The sequence below is a fragment of the Gymnogyps californianus genome, chromosome 4 (assembly GCF_018139145.2).
Source record: "Gymnogyps californianus isolate 813 chromosome 4, ASM1813914v2, whole genome shotgun sequence".
NCBI lineage: Eukaryota > Metazoa > Chordata > Aves > Accipitriformes > Cathartidae > Gymnogyps > Gymnogyps californianus.
The window spans coordinates 72,431,467-72,450,690 of NC_059474.1; the positions used below are offsets into that span (position 1 = coordinate 72,431,467).

General features: G+C 35.3%; 1 long non-coding RNA gene across 2 annotated transcripts in view; it reads left to right on the forward strand.

Moving 5' to 3' along the window:
- The window catches only part of LOC127015853 (uncharacterized), a 132,665-nt gene that overhangs the window by 87,290 nt on the left and 26,151 nt on the right, over positions 1-19,224 (forward strand). The window contains exons 3-5 of one of the 2 annotated variants that reach the window (XR_007766391.1): positions 2,885-2,932; positions 16,577-16,682; positions 17,524-17,624. This is a non-coding gene — a long non-coding RNA (uncharacterized LOC127015853). The remainder of the gene's footprint in view (positions 1-2,884; positions 2,933-16,576; positions 16,683-17,523; positions 17,625-19,224) is intronic. The other variant, XR_007766392.1, reaches the window with a different exon arrangement.

Sequence of the window (19,224 nt, forward strand, 5' to 3'; positions counted from 1 at the left end):
GCATGCCTTTCCTCCTTATGGACTAGGTTGTTTTAGTCTGCTGTTGTTCCTCTTCAGTGTTATTTTTCCTCTAGTGAAAATCTCCACCTCCCAAGAAAACCAATACCAAGTGGAGGCAGAGTACATTAGAATGAATCTCATTAAATATAACCTCAGGTTGTGCACTTCAAAGGAGATGGATTTTCCAACCTATCATTAAGGCACACTATGACTTAGATCAACATAATGAGTAGCAGTGCCAGAGGCTGTGTCTATCCTGATACAACAGTCTTGGTTTAAACATTTTCATAGTGTACTCATTGAATCTGGCAACTAAAGGAGTATAAATAAGAGGCAATAGGAATTATACATTAATTCTCCTTCTTTGTTCAACGCAAACTAAAGCTAGTTAGGTGATGATTCAAATTAAGTCAGTTTGTATATGTTTGGAGAAAGTGCATAATTGTTACGCGTGCAATTGTGGTTTCTAATTCCAGCAGGAGTTCATTTTGGTATTAGGCATGACGTATTACGCAAATTGTTTGGGGTCTCATTATATAAAACCGGCTTCTATTAAGTAGATGTATGTGTGCACACGCACACAATCATTCTGAAGATGCTTAAAAAATAATCTAGGATTTGATGCAGAACTACAGTTTTCGTTCCTCAGTCTAGTTCAGAGCTTACATTGTTTGGGATAGGTGGAGAACAAATAATTCCAGTATAACATTCCTGGTAAGTTATTTGAGTGCAATCAAAATAATAAAACTGATGCTGTTTAAACTATTTTTTTTTAAATTAGTGTGATAAAATAGCTAACTTAATTACCAGCAGAGGTAACAGGTGAGGTATAACTATGGAGACTCCAAGAAGCCCATGGCCTGTTTAAATTCATTTTTATTTGTATATTTCTCATAGAGCAATGAAAAGCGAGTTGTCCCTTTGCTGAACTGAGGAAGTTAATAAAAAATAAAAAAAGCAGCCCACTATCCTGACTTTCTGTAAATGTTAACATCCTTTCTGTCATATATATTGCATTTATATCTGTTCAGTCAGGGTGAAAGTTGCTGGGTTTGTAACCTTTGCTTTTGAAGATTTTGAGTTGAGAAAAAAAATCAGCAGTTTTTCAGCAGATGTGTTCTATTATTGTTTAGTTTGTTCAGATGTTGCCATACCTTGAACAAGTATACCTCAGTAAACAATTGCATCTCCTGAAACTATCTTGCTCTGGAGATCTGGCTTCTCCAGGTCTTAATGGCAGCCTAACTCACAAACAATAGGTATTCAGATTCTTCAAACCACTTATTTGTTTGAATATTTAATTGCTTTTCATATTAATAGAAATATAAACACAGTGTTTCCTTGTATTTTCCTTTCTTATATCAAGTAAATCAAATTCCACTGTAACTGCTTAGAAGTAAAATAAGAAGGCCCTTAAAAGATAGGAAAGGTCATTAAATGACAGGTTTATGTATATATATTTATTCAATCAATTATGGTTCTTATAATATTCTATATGTCATTTACCCAAGAGAATTGTGAAGTGTGTGTGTGTATATACATGTATACACATTACATGCCACAAGAAGGGAATATGTGAGGTATAGTTTGAGTTAGGATTTGTAGGAAATACTTTAAGAAAGGATTACTTTGTTTTGCTTATCAAAGGAGGAAAACCATGTGGTCTAGCTACTAGCACCCAGCAAGTGAAACTGTAACTTTCTGGGACTGAGTTGTATTGACTATATACATTGTATTGAAGGAACATATGGTCAAGTCTTTTGCATTATGAGGAGAAGAAATGGAAACTTTTGTAAGACTCGCACAGAGATGTAATAGCATCTGACAAATTGCATTAATGTGTGTTTTCATGTTGAGAATACTGTTTTAATCTGCATATGAAGAAATTAGGGTAGTGCCAAAACTGGTATGATGCATGATGAATAATAAAGTTATTAGTTATGTACTGTTTATCTGATATTAAATGATATTGCAATTGTAGTATGAATTTATTTTCAGGAAATGAGAGAGATGTAGTAGGAATGAAAAATGGCCTAAGTTACAAATAAATATATCAATGAAAACTTATCCAAAATGTGCCAATTCTTTGAAGTTATGGATGAGGAAAAGCCTAACTTGGTGTTTACCTTGAAAGAATGTGTTGCTGAGATTTGATAAGAAAATGCGTTTGCTTCATTCAAGTCTAGTAAAATTGTCAACAATGTAGACTGTTAGCAAGGTTTCAGGTACGCTTACGTATTGGAATTACTATCTCTCTTTGTTGTTTCCTTTAGCTGTTCTGCAGAGGATCATATCTGATGCAGTCCTGTTGTGATGAACAGTTAAACTGCTGATTTGATTTGATATGGTTGTCCTGTTTCATCTGGAACATTACTTTTCAGATTGGTTAGGTATACTATTTCTACTTCTCGAACATGGATTTACTCCTGTAGTAGAATCTCCCTAAAAGCTTTTGGAAATATTTTTTTCCACTGTCTGCATAATGTGAACTTTCTATTATTTATCTTGATTCCTTTGTGTTTATACCAAATTAAGAAAGGCTGCCTTAACAAAACTCTTAAAGCCTCTAGCAATAAATTTAAGTACCAATCTTGTGCCAAGACAGCTGGCAGAACTTCCATTGTCTTTTCCTCAGTTGGAGCTGTTTTTCGCCTTCTGTTCATTAACAGCTGTGCAAGCCCTATATGTACTCAGCTATACGTATGTGTAAGAAAATAACCACTTTAAAAATTATATCAAAGTCTCGAGAAAATTTTCTATAAGTTCTTGGAAGTTCACGCTTTTTGTTTGGGCAATTGAATACGAATGGGCTGGATGTGATGTTACGTCTCTTCTTCTTACATTTTCATTGGAAGTCTACTAATTTTTTTTTTTTTCTTTGCAGGTTGAGGTCTACCATAAATTCTGAATGTCCTACTTAAGTAAAGAGTTGGTAAGTTTATATAGCAACTCGCTTTGGGGGATGGGGAAAAGGGGCATAGGCTTTATTAGTCTTCTGCATTTCAAATAGTAACTGATGTGATTCACCCTTCTGTGAACATCTTTTCTGTTCAGTAGGCCTAGTCTGATTTTTTTTTTTTCTTCAGCTTTCTTTGAGGACAAGTGATACTTTGATGGGATATATGCTTAGTTGTTGTCATTTTAGACGTGTTGCTAAAGGAACAGAACCAAATTTGCTTGGAAAGATAAACTTTTTCTTTCATGGCTTCATGATAGTATTCTAAATGTATCTGTCAAGTGTTTTAAGGTTCCTTTATAGTTTTTCTTCCTTCCAGTGTAATACCACATGCTTCAGATCATACATCCTTCTGCCGCTGGAGTAAAGTCATTGTCTACAATTCCTTTCTTTGTCAGACCACTTGGTAGTTAATATATTGATCAGATTCTAACAGTCATTGCAATTGGCATCTCTATTTGTTTTTACAGTTGCTCGAAATAAGTCACTGTTGAGTCGATAGGGAAGGTATGTTACTTATCAGTGGTGTATTCCATGAAATCCTGAGACTAAATGTAATTTGTCAATGCATCTACATTGCTATTTCCTTTCTAGTGGTATATTTCCTTGTTTCTCAACATTCTGTAATTTTTATTCCCAACCTCAGCAGATATGCCCACATATGTTTTAATGGAACAGTTTTCTGATTAGTCTTTCTAGTGCTTTATTATATAACACACTTTCTTTTAAACTGCAATATTGAACTTGAGTCACCCCCAATTGATATATAGTTCCAAGGAATGCATTTTCTTTTCTTTTCCTGGTTTGCTGTTGTCTTATTGCCGTGACACAAAGCTTGAGAACAGGTTACTACCACATGTTCCTATCAGGTATCAAAAAAATCTGTCCTTAATTGTATATGGAAGCTCCTAAACAAACTAGCAGAGTACTTTTACTGGGGGGGGGGAATTGTTATTATGACAATTCTTCTGGAACTCCTGTCTTCAGAGGCTGAAACAGCACTTTATTGTAGTTTGAACAAGGCTTGGAAAGAATTTGGTTAAGTAATTGAAAAATCCTAGGAATTATTCCAGTTGCTTTATGCTTTCTACTGTGGACATTTATGTAATAGCTTGCATTTTTGATGCATTTGGCACCATGCCATCTTCAGTGATTACACAGCCAACATAGTCTAGTTTAATTTGCAGCTGGTTTATTGAATTTAAACAATCTCTTCTGATATTTCTACAATCTGTCAGATTTTCAGCAAGGTAATACCATCTATCAGTAGTTAGATTCTCTTTATATATTGTATTGTAATTGTGTGTCTTAAATTCTTTTTGTGGTTCTTGATATCTTGCTTATTGCACCACAGAATGTGATTTGACTGTGTTCTATCTGTGAGTTGGTTTCTTTAAACTATTGCTGTTGTAATACTTCCTATTGTTGATGCCACTGTCAAAAGCAAAATGTTTTCCTGAAAAGTCATTTACCATACGTACTCTTTATTTTTGCAGTAGATCAGACCTCCGAGAACTGTAACATCTTAATAGATGATGCAGGGTCTTATTACTGGGTTTTGCCACATTCCTGAAGTGTGCAAAATAAAACAACAAAAAAGTTGTACAGAGAAAATGAGCAACGAGAACAAAAGTTACATGTTTAAAAAAAAGAAGTTACAAATGTCAGTAATATCAGTGGTGGTTTCCATAGAAACTCATCTTGAGCAGAGACCTCATTGATAATGACAAGCCATGACTGATGCTGGTGAAAATAGGCCTGATTACTTCTACAAATAGCATTTGATCTAACTTAAGTATGATATAAATAAGGCAAACTATAAGAAAGAGAACATGGAATGAAAACAGTAATTTAGAATAAATCTTGCAATATAGGTTCAAATTTTTGTTTTATTTCTTAACATATAAATACCTAAAATCAACCACAAAAAATAATTAACATGAAAATGTTTCCTTCTGGCATTCCTGTCAATTATCAAATGTTTATTTTGCAATTTGAATGACACCAATTCAGAAATACTTTTAGCAGCATGTTACATTTTTTCCAGATTTAAAATATATGACAAAAGCACTCATTGATTTTAAAATGGGGAAAAGAAACCAAAACATTTTTTGTAGATAAACTATGGCATATAACTACATGTATGTCCAGCTCAGGACAGAAGGGAATTTTGCAATGATTTACTCAAACTGGAAAACTAATCCTCTCTGAAAAAATGATGCTCACAAATTTCATGGTTTTGTTGCCATCAGTATTTGAGCAATTAAGTTTCACATGCATCTATTGTCTGCTTTTGTAACCATAACCAAAATGATATTCTTTACTGAGAGAGAGAAAATAATTTTTCCTTCAAACTAATTTTTTTAGATTTTAGTTTTTGTGGGTTTTTTTTTTCATCTTAGAAATATAATTTTAATTGGCAGTGAACTAGAAATTAACTGGAATAGCTGGTAGTTGGGTCAGAGAAATAGGCCTTACTCTATCCCAAACAATTAAATAGCCTCATGATGATGATATTTGCCTCCAGCATGAGATCTTCTTTGCTTCCATCTGTTAAATTTGACCTTTTGTATAGTATGTGGGTGCCAGAGCTACTAATCTATTTTGGAGTTCCTGTACTGGCTGAGTAGCTTCTTTTCTGGTTCAGAACTTCTATTCTTTTCAAAACATTTATCCAGAATTTTTTTCCTAGCAAAAATACTTTGTTGAAAACCTTTTCCATCTGTAGAAATTCATGACTTGGAACAAACTGAAGCCTCTCCAATGGCAAATCTCTGAATAATAATAAAAATAATAATAAAATTTAAAAAATAAAAATGCAAATAGCATCTTCCAGTGGTCCTCTTCTTGCATTCCTTCAGAAGACTTTTCTCACAGCATCTGTTCGGTCTACACAAGCTTTAATGGAAGCATATCGTGCTTTAATGCAACAAACACCTTGTTGGTAGATCATGAGATTAATTTACTGCTATTGACTATTCTGCACTGGTAAATGCCATCTATTTAGCAAACAGCTTGGGGAAGGTGAATATCCAGATATGTTCTGCATTTTTCTTTATATGTTCATGATATTCAGTTCCTGATACGTTCAGTGATACCTGTTGTATAGTAAGTCTTTCTGGTCCATATTTACTGTCGTGTGCAATATTTTACTCAGTAGCAGATCTCTAGTTTACATTTGTAAAGTTAGATTTTTGGCATGAAAGAAATAAAATTTTATGTTAAGTACTATATATTATTAGCCCTGGAGGGTCAATTTTGAATACTATTTTCATTCCAATGTATAGTATATAAACTTCAACATACTGCCATCTTTATATTTCATGTTAATTTGACATTCAATGTTAGCTGCCTATCATACTAACAATAATCCATCTGAACCAGCATGCATGAATACCAGTTACTGAAATGATTGGAGCTCATCCCTGAATCTCCTTCTTTCTAGTGAAAGTAGACACATGTCATGAAACAGGAAATATCAGAAATATCAAAGTCTTTCTGAGACTCACATACTTGCATATATTCTCCCCAAATCTGTTTGCTTGCAGTATGGGCTTGGGGGAAAAAAAAAAAAAAGGTTATGAAACTTGCTTGTTTGTAGGAAAAAGGGTGAATAAATAAAAATGTCTAATATAAATAACTTCAGTGTGTTGTTCAATTTAGTATCTCCATACCTCTGCTATTTTGCTTGATTGCAAAACCTTTCTCATCTATATTAAATTTTGAACATTGTTTCAAGTTGCATACTGTTGTCAAATACACACATATAATTTTATTTGCATGTATTAGTTTAAATATGAGTGTTCAAAAGCCAGCTTTCCCCTGTAACACTGCAGTTAGCACTGGGGAAAGTGTGCAGTCTTTTTGTAGAAGTAATTTTTGACGTGCTGGGATCTGATTATGTGAAAGAGCAAGAAATGCTTTCAGCTACTGAATTAGGAGAGCTTAGAGTCTGGCCCATGCAGCCTTAAATGTGCAAATGAAAGAAAGGCAAATACAGATTGCTGTAGCATACGTTTGCTTTAACGTGTTATCACAAAGGATCACATAAATCAGTCTTCCTTGTGTAGGAAGTTCAAATAGAAGAATAAAAGGGGAACAGATTACTTTGCAATCTTACCAGCGAACTAAGGTGCCTTTAGGAACGTTTATTACTGTGGTAAATGCACATTGTCTGGAGTAAGCTGTGTACTTATTGTTATTTATAATGGAATAAGCCATTAGACACACAAGAAAAAATATTTCCCCTATTGATATATTATGCACCCTCTTCTCATGTTACACTGTTATGTAAATGTTATGGTTATTTACTCTATTATCTGTCCAAGAAATAGAAAAGACGTTAAAAGAAAAGATCACCTTTGTATTGCTCTAGAAGTACCTCTTTAGTCCTTTCCCTGTGCATTATATTTCTGTGGTATGTGGTCTAACATTAATTGCACTCTTTCTGTATTTACCACAGTGGAATTTGGCCTAGCCCTTTTTTTTTTTTGCCCTTTCTTTTTTTTCTTAGCAGAAAAATTACAGCTAGGAATTTGCAACTCTACTTTTAAGAACTTCTACTCCTGTAAGTGCAAGGCATAAATGACACCAGATAAAGACATCTAAGACTGCCTTCTCACTAGTTTTCCTACTGTTCCCAAATTTTAAAGACATAGCTTTTAAAAGACACTGTTTGGCTCAGCCAGAAAAAGAAGAAAGAAGAATTTATAGCAAGACATGAGAAAATATCCTTTATATTTGGAAGTTTTCTGGCTGCTTTCCAGCTATACTAATCTGAACTTCTACAAGTCAACTTATTTTGAAGTAGACAAACACTAGTATATTTGGCTAGATGCTAAGAGGAAGTTGATGCTTTTCTTCTTCAGGGTCTAGTGGATTTCATGTTATTTGCTTTAATTTATCATACTAAAACATAAAAATACAGCACAGGCAACTTATTTGTCAAGAGCACCAAATCACTTTACAGAAACAGGATGACCTTGTTGGCTGAGGTAGTAGAAATAGAATTAATGGGGAAAAAAAAATGTAGAGTCATGTATGTACGGGCTATCAATAAAACTGTTTCCTGGGTTACAGTGACCCTTGGGTGGTGGTTTGTTGGTTTTCTCTTCTTCTAGAACAGGACACAGTTGTTATTCTCTGGAATTGTCTGGGAGGGAGTGAGAGAGCATGCTGGTGATAGTTGATCTCTTCTGAGCTTTTTTGTGCTTTCTCTTGTATAAAGTCTGCGTGGAGTTTTTGATAGTGTTTTGTGGTAGCTCTGGGCCTTCATAAGCATAAAGGTTACTACATCATCACATGACTTTCTCAGGATGGAATCAGTACCAATTAACCTTTATCCTCTTTATTTTATGTAAAAATACTCCTTTTACAAATGTTTTCGAAGAGGATTTTCCATTCTTCCAAGTAAGCAGCAGTTCTTTGAACATCCCTCTTTTAACTAAGCCTCCAGACAGATCACACTAAGAGCAGACAATGGAAAGCAAGCTTTCTTTTTCACCCTTCCTGAATACCTTGTTATTGTGTCTCAGTCCTAATCTGGAGACTTTATTTAATTCTTGACCCTTTTTTATTTAATCTTTTGTCTGTTCTTGGTGGGATGGTCATGTTCTCATTCTTTTGAATATGCCTCAAATTTGTTCTTTCAAACATTTCTAATATATCAAGTATATCAGTCCCATATCAGAACTAAATAGTAGACGGAGGATGAAGGAAATGTATTTAATTGCCATTAATCTGTATTGCCCTGTAGCAAATCAGCCTGACAAAAAGTCCTATGCTCTCAGAGGTCAGTCCTTCTAAGACCTGTACATTACACAGTTTCTCATGCTTGGCTAAAATCTGTTGCTAGTATCTGAAACAATACTTTTTATTTTAAAGTAATTTTATTCCGAATTTTAACACTGCTATTTTTCCTTCATTTCATTGTGAGGGCAAGTATCATCTGAAAAGTCGGCTTTGCACCATGGGATTTGAAGTACAGATAAACTATTTGTTAGCTGTGATCATACAGGTCATAGTGGAGCAAGGACTTGAACCCAAGATCTTTGAAACAGCTGGCTAGGGCTAATATTGACAGATCACTTATTCTCAATTTTGTGCTTTTATGACTAGCTCTGAATTGATGAAAGAGTGGTTACTTTAGCTTACTTATATTTATGGACATAAATGTCATCTTTTTTAAGTATTTGCTTTAAGTATACGGTTTTCTTTGATATAAAGAATATCAACATGGAATGACTGAAATTTGTGTTATCCTTTTTTATGTGCTGTTGTAGAGATTTACCATTTTTAAGGTGGTTTAGTGGCTTTAGTTTTAAGTATTGAAATTTAAAATCATTATTCTCTTCTTCGTAACTGGAGTATATGTTATAGCATTGTAGGTCATCTGTTACTGAGACAGTCAAAATAGAACTAATACTGCATATACTTGTGTTTATTTTCCAAAAATTATTAGGATTATCTGTTTTTCATCTATTGCTGTGCTTTCTAAATGTTATTAGGAATCACCATTTCTTTAACTTGCCTATGATATAAATCCATTTTTCCAAGCCAGATACTCCCAGTCCTTCAGATACATGCATCCCTCTCTTATATGTTTGTGATTAGCTTTAATAAGGTTAGTAAATTCATAAATTAAAAGTCAGCATATATGTTTGCAGAATAAGGAACCTGGTATTTCAGGGCATCCTACAGATACTTTGATAGTTAGACATATGTGTGCAGAGGAAAGGAAGTGTTGTTCTACAGCAGATCTGAACAAGTGCTCCAATCTGAATGAATTCTACATCATGCTTTCTATCTGCTCAGTACAACTAATAATTATTAGTTATGATAAAAGAAAATAGTATGTATGACTAGTTGCTAATGACAACTGAATGTCACATACGACATTTACTAGCAATGCAGGCAGGCTGAGGTGGAAAATAAGATGATAAATGTTACACGAAGTCTCATAAATCTGGGCTGCTTAGAAAACCTTAAGAATGGTTTATGATTACATCTATGTATTTTCTCTTTTTTTTCCTGAACTTAAGTCTCTGACCATCGTAATACTTATATGAAAATGCTAACCTGTAGCAGTACTATTTTGCACTACTGCTTGTAGTAAAAACTTTTTCTTCAGCTTTTATGATGACTGGTACACCTGGAAAAAATTGTCTGCAGAATCAGGAGGACACTCGATAAATATTTTAGATTTTTCATTTTGGCTTATTTCCCATTGGTAAATGACAGTCCTTTCACCTTCTAAGTAAATTACCTTTTAAGAACAAAGTTTCTATGCTTATAATATGACTAAGATTTGACCCATAAGGTCTACTTCTCTAAAGCAAAATTAGCTCCTTAAATGTTTAATCCTGAAAATAATTTCTCTGGAGTGGGAAAAAATGCAAATGGTGATATGACAAAATCAAGGGATGCTAATGAAAAAGCCCTATTCTGCACAGGTATGTGTGAAGAAAGTATGACTGAGAAATGTTTTAAAAACGATTTGATAAAGGACAGAGTGATTTCTGCTCTGTGCCCCCCCCCGCCCCTCCCCGTGTAGGAAAAGCTTGTAAATTGCTAGAACAATATTTATTTGTTTATCCAATTCTATGAATGTTTATCAGGAATTTTGTTTCTGGTGTACAAATTTCAGTTGATTCAGAACTATAACCTAATTTTGAGTAACTGTTTCCAAATTTGTCAATTTTATGGCAGATAGGTGGGTATTTTTTACTTAATGAACTGTAGTTGGACTTTGGATTGAAGGAACTCTTAGCCAACAATCTGCTACTGTTAACGAGGTGCTGAATTTCACAGTGATTTTTTTCCTCCTTATGCTCCTGAGATCACTGCTAACAGTGACTCCACGCATGTAACAGAGCACAGAATGCAAGTTAGGGAAGATGCTGCATTCTTTAAGTTATTGGACGACTTAGTGAGTTGCAGGTGAGACACAATGCAGGTCTGGTTGGTTTCACTAGAACTCTGCATCAATTGTTCTGAAGTTCTTTTGCTGCTAACTATTGAATCAGTAGATCTCTTTCAGGACAGATATACCTTTTTCCTTGTCTTTGAGTTTACCAACTTTGAAATATTCAGGAATAACAACGTATGTAAGAATGACATGCAGTGCTGACAGGAAGGTCTTACGTGGGAAGAGGCTATTTCTTGTTAGCTTCCTTTAATCTTACTGAAATTTTATTACATATTAAGTGTTCAAAATCATGAGACTTGGGTCAGTACCAAAATGCATATTGATACCTAAAGGTGCCTAAGGATAAAAAAAAGTTAATGATAATCATTTTCATCCATGAAATTACAAAAATAAACTTAAATTCAATCAGTTTTCAAAGTTCCTGTTTATGACTGTAGACCAAAAATTTTATAAAATTGAAAGGGTACTTCTATGTTAATTTATTTTACAATGTACCAATTCAAATTAATTTGTAGTCTGATGTATCTCAACGTGTACAAAAACAACGAAGCTGATGGGATGAAAATGCATCTCCAATATAATGTAAAAAGAGGGAATAAAAACTTTATTTACAGTTCTTCTGGGAGACAAGTGTCATTTTTCTGTGTGCTAAAATGACATCTGTAAAAACACTCTTCCAGCTAACATAGACTGAAAGAAGAGAACAAAAGGAGAACTGCCTTGTGTAGTTTTTTTGTTACAGCTACTAAAAAATTGAAAAAAACAGGTAACAAATGAATAGCTCATTCTTTTATTAAGTACCAAGTATTTGGGATATTGAGGCAGGCTGACTACATAGTGACCGTAAAGTATAAGGTTAGAAAAGAATGGAAAAAAATCCCGGGGAACTTCCTTCACTTCCCATTGTTATATACTCTTTATTACTCACAACAGTTTCTGGCTTTACTGCCCCTTGAGCACCAAGTCGCTCCCAGGAGTGGGTCTGATCGATGATGGAAAAGTCTCGCTTAAAGGTGATCCACGCCATGGAGGCCGGAGTCAGCCAGGCGTTCCTGGCCATGGTCCCGTCTGTCCCGGAGATCTTGTGCAGAGAGGCTCCTTTTGGGTAGGTAGCAAGTTGTTTTAGTTTGGTTTTTTTTAATACCTTTTTAGTATAGATACCTAAGCAGGCATAGGACATTAGTTGTTGCTGATTCTTGTTTTCCTGGGAGCTTATGTTCGGTATCAGGGTTTCTTTGTCCTGCACCCATCAAGGTTTCTTTGTCCTGCCAACTACTCACCATCAAGGAGGTTTTGGCTGAGTTTATCAGGGATCTCTCTGGGCTTCAGCTAAGAGAGATTCTGCTCTGTCAGCAAGTTTATCGGATGGCCTTTGTGGAGGCTCTGTCAGGAGGCAAGACTAGATGTTAAGCTAAAGAGGCAAAGTGATTCAAGTAAGGTTCTAGGTCTGCTTCTGGCAATGATTACTATCTTTTTGTTAACTTTAAGTTTGGGTGTGCATCCAGATGAGGGCTGAGTCTGAGAGAAGTTGTATTGTGTGTAGAATGTTAACTGAATTTGAGTTTGCAAGTGGGAATTCAATGCTTGGTGCTAAAAAAAGGGAGGAAAAAACCCCACGACCAAAGAAACACATAGTAAGTCAAGAAGAATCTACCAGCATGGGTGAACAACAGTTAGGGGTGCAATCCAAGCATGGTAGTTCAGTAACTTTTTGGGTCAGAGAAAGGCCTGGACCTGGATGCAAGATGGGTTCCGGAAGTACTACCATCCCCTACAATTTTAATCAGGTCCTGCAAAATATGACCCCTGGACTAAGATCAAGCAAAGTTAGGGTTGACTTTTTATTTAGGGCTGAATTTGTGGGAAGCTAAGTTGAACTAAAGTTAGTTCTTGATTCAGAGGAATTGCTGGAAATTGGTTCGTTTGCCTGTGTGTCTGCTAAGTGTTACCAGGCTAGACTTAGAAAGAGTGTCCGAACTTGAAAGCAAGGATTATTTTATAGCTAGATTTAAAGAGGAGTTCTAGGCAGATTTTAAGACTTGACACTACTTGTAGCCTCCAAAGTACGTTTAGGAGAAGGAATAGGTGACCAAGCTAAAGCTGGCTTCTGGATCATGTTCCGCGCACCCAGGAGAGGATTCACTTTGGGCAAAGGAAGCAAAATCCAGGTCTAGGCATGGCAGGAATTCTTTACATTGTAATTAAAAAGTGTAATGAGTTTGGTATTGCTTTGCTCATTTCTGTGTCTATCCCTTTTCTAACTGAACTCTTGAGGAAGAGCTTCACTTAGAGTTGCCAGTAGTTCCTATAGGAGCTGCTGCTGAATTTAGTGGTGCTGAATCCTGAGGCTGGCAGCAGACTTCCATCTTCCATGCTGAATCACTTTTCTAAGATAACTTACATCTTAAATGTGAGAAGTTTTGTCAGACAGGTAACATTAAGCTTTTCTTTTTGTCTTAACTTCAAGTTGAGGTAAGGTGCTGAATTAAAAATATTTTTACTTTCTAGAATATGAATAGCGTAAGGTTTCTAGCCTTACAGAAATTCAAAAGAATAGCTGTGGCACAAATTTCTCTGCCTAGAGTAACTTAACTGACATGTTCTGTACTACAATTTTGTGATGGTTTTTCTTATAAAAAGAAATGAATCTCTCTGGATGACAATGTCTTTCAAACTCAACTTTTTAACAGGTTTAAAATATGCAAGGAGAATTTCTTTAAAGATTTTCTTTGCATAATTCGTATTCATTATTCTGCAGCACATGTTTCTTTCAAGAGAAAAAGGACTTATGGAGAGTATGTTTAGAAATTATGACTAAGTCTAACAAATTTAAGTATATATGTGACCAAATGTGCTCTCAAACTTCAGAGGCTTCTGAATGTGAAATGGATTAAATTGCTGGCACGTTTTCATACCCATTGAACTACTACATAACTGCCTAAACCTTGGATTTCTTTTTTCTAAAAAAAAAAAAAAAAAAAAAAACCCCACACAAAAAACCCCAAAAACAAAACCCAAACCAAAAAGCTCTTGTAGTGAAAGATTTGTTTTGCAACTTCAAGTGGAGCCTGAAAATGAAACAATTTCTTGCTCTGTGCAAAAGAGCTCATATTTCGTCTGAATTGTTTTACCTTCCCTTTATAATATTTTTGTTCTTTAAAACTCCTTTTCTTAGTCCTTTCCCGTATTTTTATATCATACTAGAAATGCACTCTTTTCCATACATTTCCATATCTCTAGTGACTTACCCTTCCCTTCACAATTCTGTAGAGAAGCCTTTTTATTTTTACACCATTTTCTTAAGTCTTATGCTTTTTAAGATCTTATAATGGAGTCCTGTACTGCTTGAGAGTCTAAAGTGGAATAGCAGCTAGCAAACTCCTGGCTTAGCCTGTAAAAACACGTGTATTTTATTTTTCTTTATTTACTAGAGCTTCCACTTCTGAGAATACAAAACAATTCATGAATTTGAATAGATTTTGCCAAATCTTATTGGCCAAAACAATAATAATAAAAACATTCCTGAAATGTTAAAAACAGTTACTTTTATAATCTAAGATGGTTCATTCTAGCCAGAATGAACCATTTCAGCTTTTCCTTATCTGACTATGGATACCAGGGTAGAAGAGTATCTCCCCTCTCCCCTTGACAACTAGACTTTTTTTTTAATATGATTCTTTCATAACTTTACTGATTTCTTTTTTGGTGGATTGTTTTAACCTGAATCAGTGTACTATGAAATTGCACTGTAATGTTACATTAGAAACACAAAAATTTTCCTCTACTGTTGGAAAGCAAGAAGAGGATGGAGGAAGCTGAGAAGGCTCAAATTCAAGGTAGATTTTTCTGTGTAACACAGAGTGTACCCACTGTCAGAGCTCATATGTACCCCAAATCTATATAAAGGTAAATAAAAACTAAGTTGGCAATTCAGCTCTGTCCAAGTATCAGTGGATCTCTCATCTATTTTTCAGGTATGTCTTAGTATATTCTTGGTTTTCATTTATAGCTAGGGTGGTAAGGCAGACCAGGAAAGCCACTAATTCATTAATATGTAGTAATGGAGTTATGTTCTACTCCTGAGACTTATTCAAAGGGAGGGTAGGAAGTTTATAATTAGTGTTTATGTGGGAACATTTTTGTAGTGTGATTTGGGACAGGTGGCCAATGCATCCGTCGGCTATGACAATCTAAAAAAGCTCATAGATAAGCATTTAGAAAGTAAAATTATCTCACCTGTTTGTATTTTTCATTTCTTGTAACTCTGTGCAGCACATGCCGCATTAAGTAACAGGTTAATATAGGAACTAAGCAGCTTTTTCTAATGACTTCTCCTGTCAAAATTTAATGTTTAATTTAAATGGACGTTTGATAATAATAATAATAAAATTAAAAACACTTTAGTGCCCTATACATTTTCCTGCATATGAGTCTTAGAATATACTGAATACTTTGATTAATTATCAGAAGCGTGTTTTAATAGATTAGCTACATAATGGTAAACGTAATTTAATATTATTCTCTCTGCTGGCTCAGTGAAGTAAGTTTTCAGATTAAGAGCATTTTATTCAGCTGCCTCATGCTTGTTCCTAAATAGATGCTGTCACACTTGAGTCTACTCTATTTTTTGGTGTGAATTTCAGCTTATGTTATCAGAAAAGCAGAATCTGAAAATATCTTGAAAACCATGGGCTGTTGGAAAAAAAAAAAAGGGAACTTCTTTTTCTATTTATAATTTGTCCTCATCAAAGATCTTTTCAACAGAATCAGATGCCTCTGGGTTTCACAATCTATTTATGTGCATTTTGGCCTTGTCTAGTATGAAACAGTTCATTATAGGTGTGAGGAAACTACAATTTTATTGGATTTCAAAAGGTGAAGAGATTTTATAATGGTATAAAATGTATGTACGTATCTAAAAAAATGTAAAAATATAAGTATGTGTTACTTGGAAAATATGCAGTTTTACATACATATTAAGTAGGTGTTTAGCACAGATTCGTAGCAGTCAGATTCTAACAAATACTAACTATGTTTCTTTTCCTTACAACAGGATAGATCTTAAAAAGATCTTTAAAGCTTCCAAAATAGGAAATAGAATACTTAGAAAAATTAGAAATTAAATAAATAATACCTGCCTGTCAGAAAAGAGAAGCACCCTTATTTTTATTTTGGGTTTGTTCTTTTATTAGTATTATTTATTTATTGTTTTATGTTGTTCTTTTGCATTGAACATTCATCCCAGTTTGGAGTGTCAGGCTGGTTTTCTTCTAAGTTACAGATTGGATTTTGGTATTTTTTTGTTGGAGGTTTGGTTTGGGGTTTTTTTCTGGCATTTTCGTGCGTTTTGTTTTGTTTTTTAATAAAAAAACACAACTAAAATTAAAGCTTGGCTGGTAAATTCTATGCTGCCTTGAAGTAGCAACTGGAGAGACTTAAATGAATGCAATGGTTGGCTGTGAAATCACAACTTAGTTAAAAATTCAATTGATGCAGAAAGAAGACAATAATCCATTTTATTTATCCAATCTCATAAGCATTTCGAATCTGCCTACTATGTGCCAAAGGGAATAAAAGCGAAACAGATCCCCTCCACCCATGCCAAAGTCTGCAGATCAGTTTTCAAAGTTCCTATTAAAAGCAGAAAAACAGTTTGAGAAGCTAAACTTGTTAAATGGCTTCCTAATCCACAGGTACTCCCTCCTGACCACAACTTTGGATGGAGTTTCAACCACAATCTTTGCCTGTCGCCATTTGCTCTGGAGTGCAGTGTGTTCCTTGCAGTCTCCCTAATCACAGGTAACCTGTCATCCTTGCTCACTTGGAAACCCCTGTCCTTACCCTCTCTGTAATACTACTAGTTGCATAAAACTGTTTTTCCCATCGTTTTCCTGAAGACCAGATACCAACCTGCATTCAGGTCACAATACTAAGATGGTGTTAGATGAGAGTAAGGCATGTGGTTGGCTGCTGATAGCTGTTTGTTTGTTTGTTTCCCCTTTTGATTGTACCCTGTTGTTCTCTTCAAGTTCTTTTTAAGGACTTTTAACAAAATTGCAAACAATAGGAATGTAGAAAGAGAAATGTGTTTTTGTACTTCCTACTATAAAGCATGTAGCTGCTTTTACAGCAGAAAAACAAATGTTGAGGTGATAGGAATGTCAATTTTGAGGCCAGGCAGTAAAAAAATCAGTGCAGGGCATTATTGCTTCTTGCTCTACTACTAGCAGCAAAAGCTCTGTAGTTGGCTTTATGAATTTGAATAAACCATGACTTTGTATATGGAAATTTTTTTTATGCTGAAAGAAAAAACACATTAACTAATTTTTATAGCATCTGACAGAAAAATGAAGACCTCAAAGCTTTCATAGATATGTGGACATATGGAACAAGTGAGTAGTTGGTAATGCAAATGAAGCTAACAGTGGTTTTGTAGTGTTCAGCTAGAGGCAATGTATATCATCTGCATTCATTAAAGTTCAGGGCATCCGTATCTATTTGAAAATAAAAAGTCACTTTCTAGATGAAATATATTTTGGAAGGACACACCCCAAAAAAAGGAATATTGGAAAAATCTACTACTTGTCCACTCTTCCAGATAAGAGGTGTTATCTAGGTTAATTTTAACATTGCCTTTCAGCTTTTATCTAGTGCTTGCTCACACTCTCATCTGGTATACTGGGGACTGGAGACTTGCCATCATTGTTCTCCATTTTCCTGACAGAAGTCCTTGTATTTAAGGTTAGATCTCTAGTTTAATACTTTTGTTGTTGTTGTTGACCTTGGTGACAAACTTTCAGCAATCTGTGCTTTGTGTGAAATTATGCTGACAGCTTCATATCTTTCATTATTTTCACAGATTCATATCTCATTGAAATGATGGGTAGAAGGGAAAGTATGTAAGATTATCTATTGTGGAAACACCTAATGTAAGAATTAGCATTTTCTTATTTGTTCTCCTGTCAGTGATTTGGTCCTTTACCACTTCATTATATTTCACAATACAGCAAAGTGTAAAGATCTTCACGTACTACGCTGATCTACTGCCAGCAGAATTTCTCCTTCATAGTTGGTCCCAGTGAATGTAATTATCTAATAACGTTCTTATAAATAAAGAAAGAGCACTTCTTTAACTGTGGGATGAAGTGACATCCTTTGTTGTAAAGTTGGTCTCGACCTGCTTAGCCAGGAAGACTTTGTCTTGCAGTCATGCTCAGTGGACTACTGTATGAGTGAAGTGACCATAATCTCTGGGCTATGTGACCCCTTTGGAATCTACAAAGTCAGTGAATTCATGGACAGTGTGTCGTGCAAATCAGATTGCACTGATTTTGGTCACTCAAGTTAAATTATGTCCAATTACCAGCCAGGTAAACTCACTTTGTAGCCTTATACCTCTTCTACTTTTTTAAATTGTCCTTATCTTTGCAAAATTATTTTCATCAGATGGTAAGGCTCGTATTCTTTGACTTAGTGCCTGCACTGCTACTTCAAATATAGGCTATTACTGAAGTTTATAACATATATATATCTGAGGTATTGTGAATACTAAACAAAACCTTCTAGATCTTTAATGTATGAATCAGAGGTCATTATTCAATGAAATGTCCCTGATTTACAAAGTAATATGGGCAGCCTAGAGATGAAAATTTCTTGCAAAACTGAGAGAAGCGCTTTGTAGCAAAGGTCTTGCTGACTTCAGTTTTGTGAAGCTGCAGATTAAATGAGTACATGGAATGTGACACAGGGAATAAGCCTTTTGATCTCTGTTTGTGGTCCAAAGCCATCAGTACAGAGTATAACTGTAAAGTTCACGCCAGTAATACTCAAACTTACAAGAAAGACGCAGGCATACTGGAGAGAGCCCAGCAAAGGACTACTAAGGTGATTGAGGGACTGGAGCATCCCTCGTACAAGGAAAGGCTGAGAGAGCTGGAACTGTTTAGCCTGGAGAAGAGAGGGCTCGGGGAATTTCATCAATGTGTACAAATACCTGAAGGGAGGGTGCAAAGAGGACGGAGCCACGCTCTTTCCAGTGGTGCCCAGTGACAGGGCAAGAGGTAATGGGACAAACAGAGACACAGCAGGTTCCTTCCAAACCTCAGGAAAGACTTTTTCACTGTGAGGGTGACCAAGCACTGGCACAGGTTGCCCAGAGAAGTTGTGGAGTCCCCTTCCTTGGGGATACTCAAAAGCCATCTGGACGTGGTTCTGGACAGCCTGTTCTGCGGTGATCCCATTTGAGCAGGGGGGTTGGACCAGATGGCCTCCAGAGGTCCCTTCCAACCTCAACCATTCTGTGATCCTGTGTGAATGTCCTAAAATGACCAGTCTGGGTCCT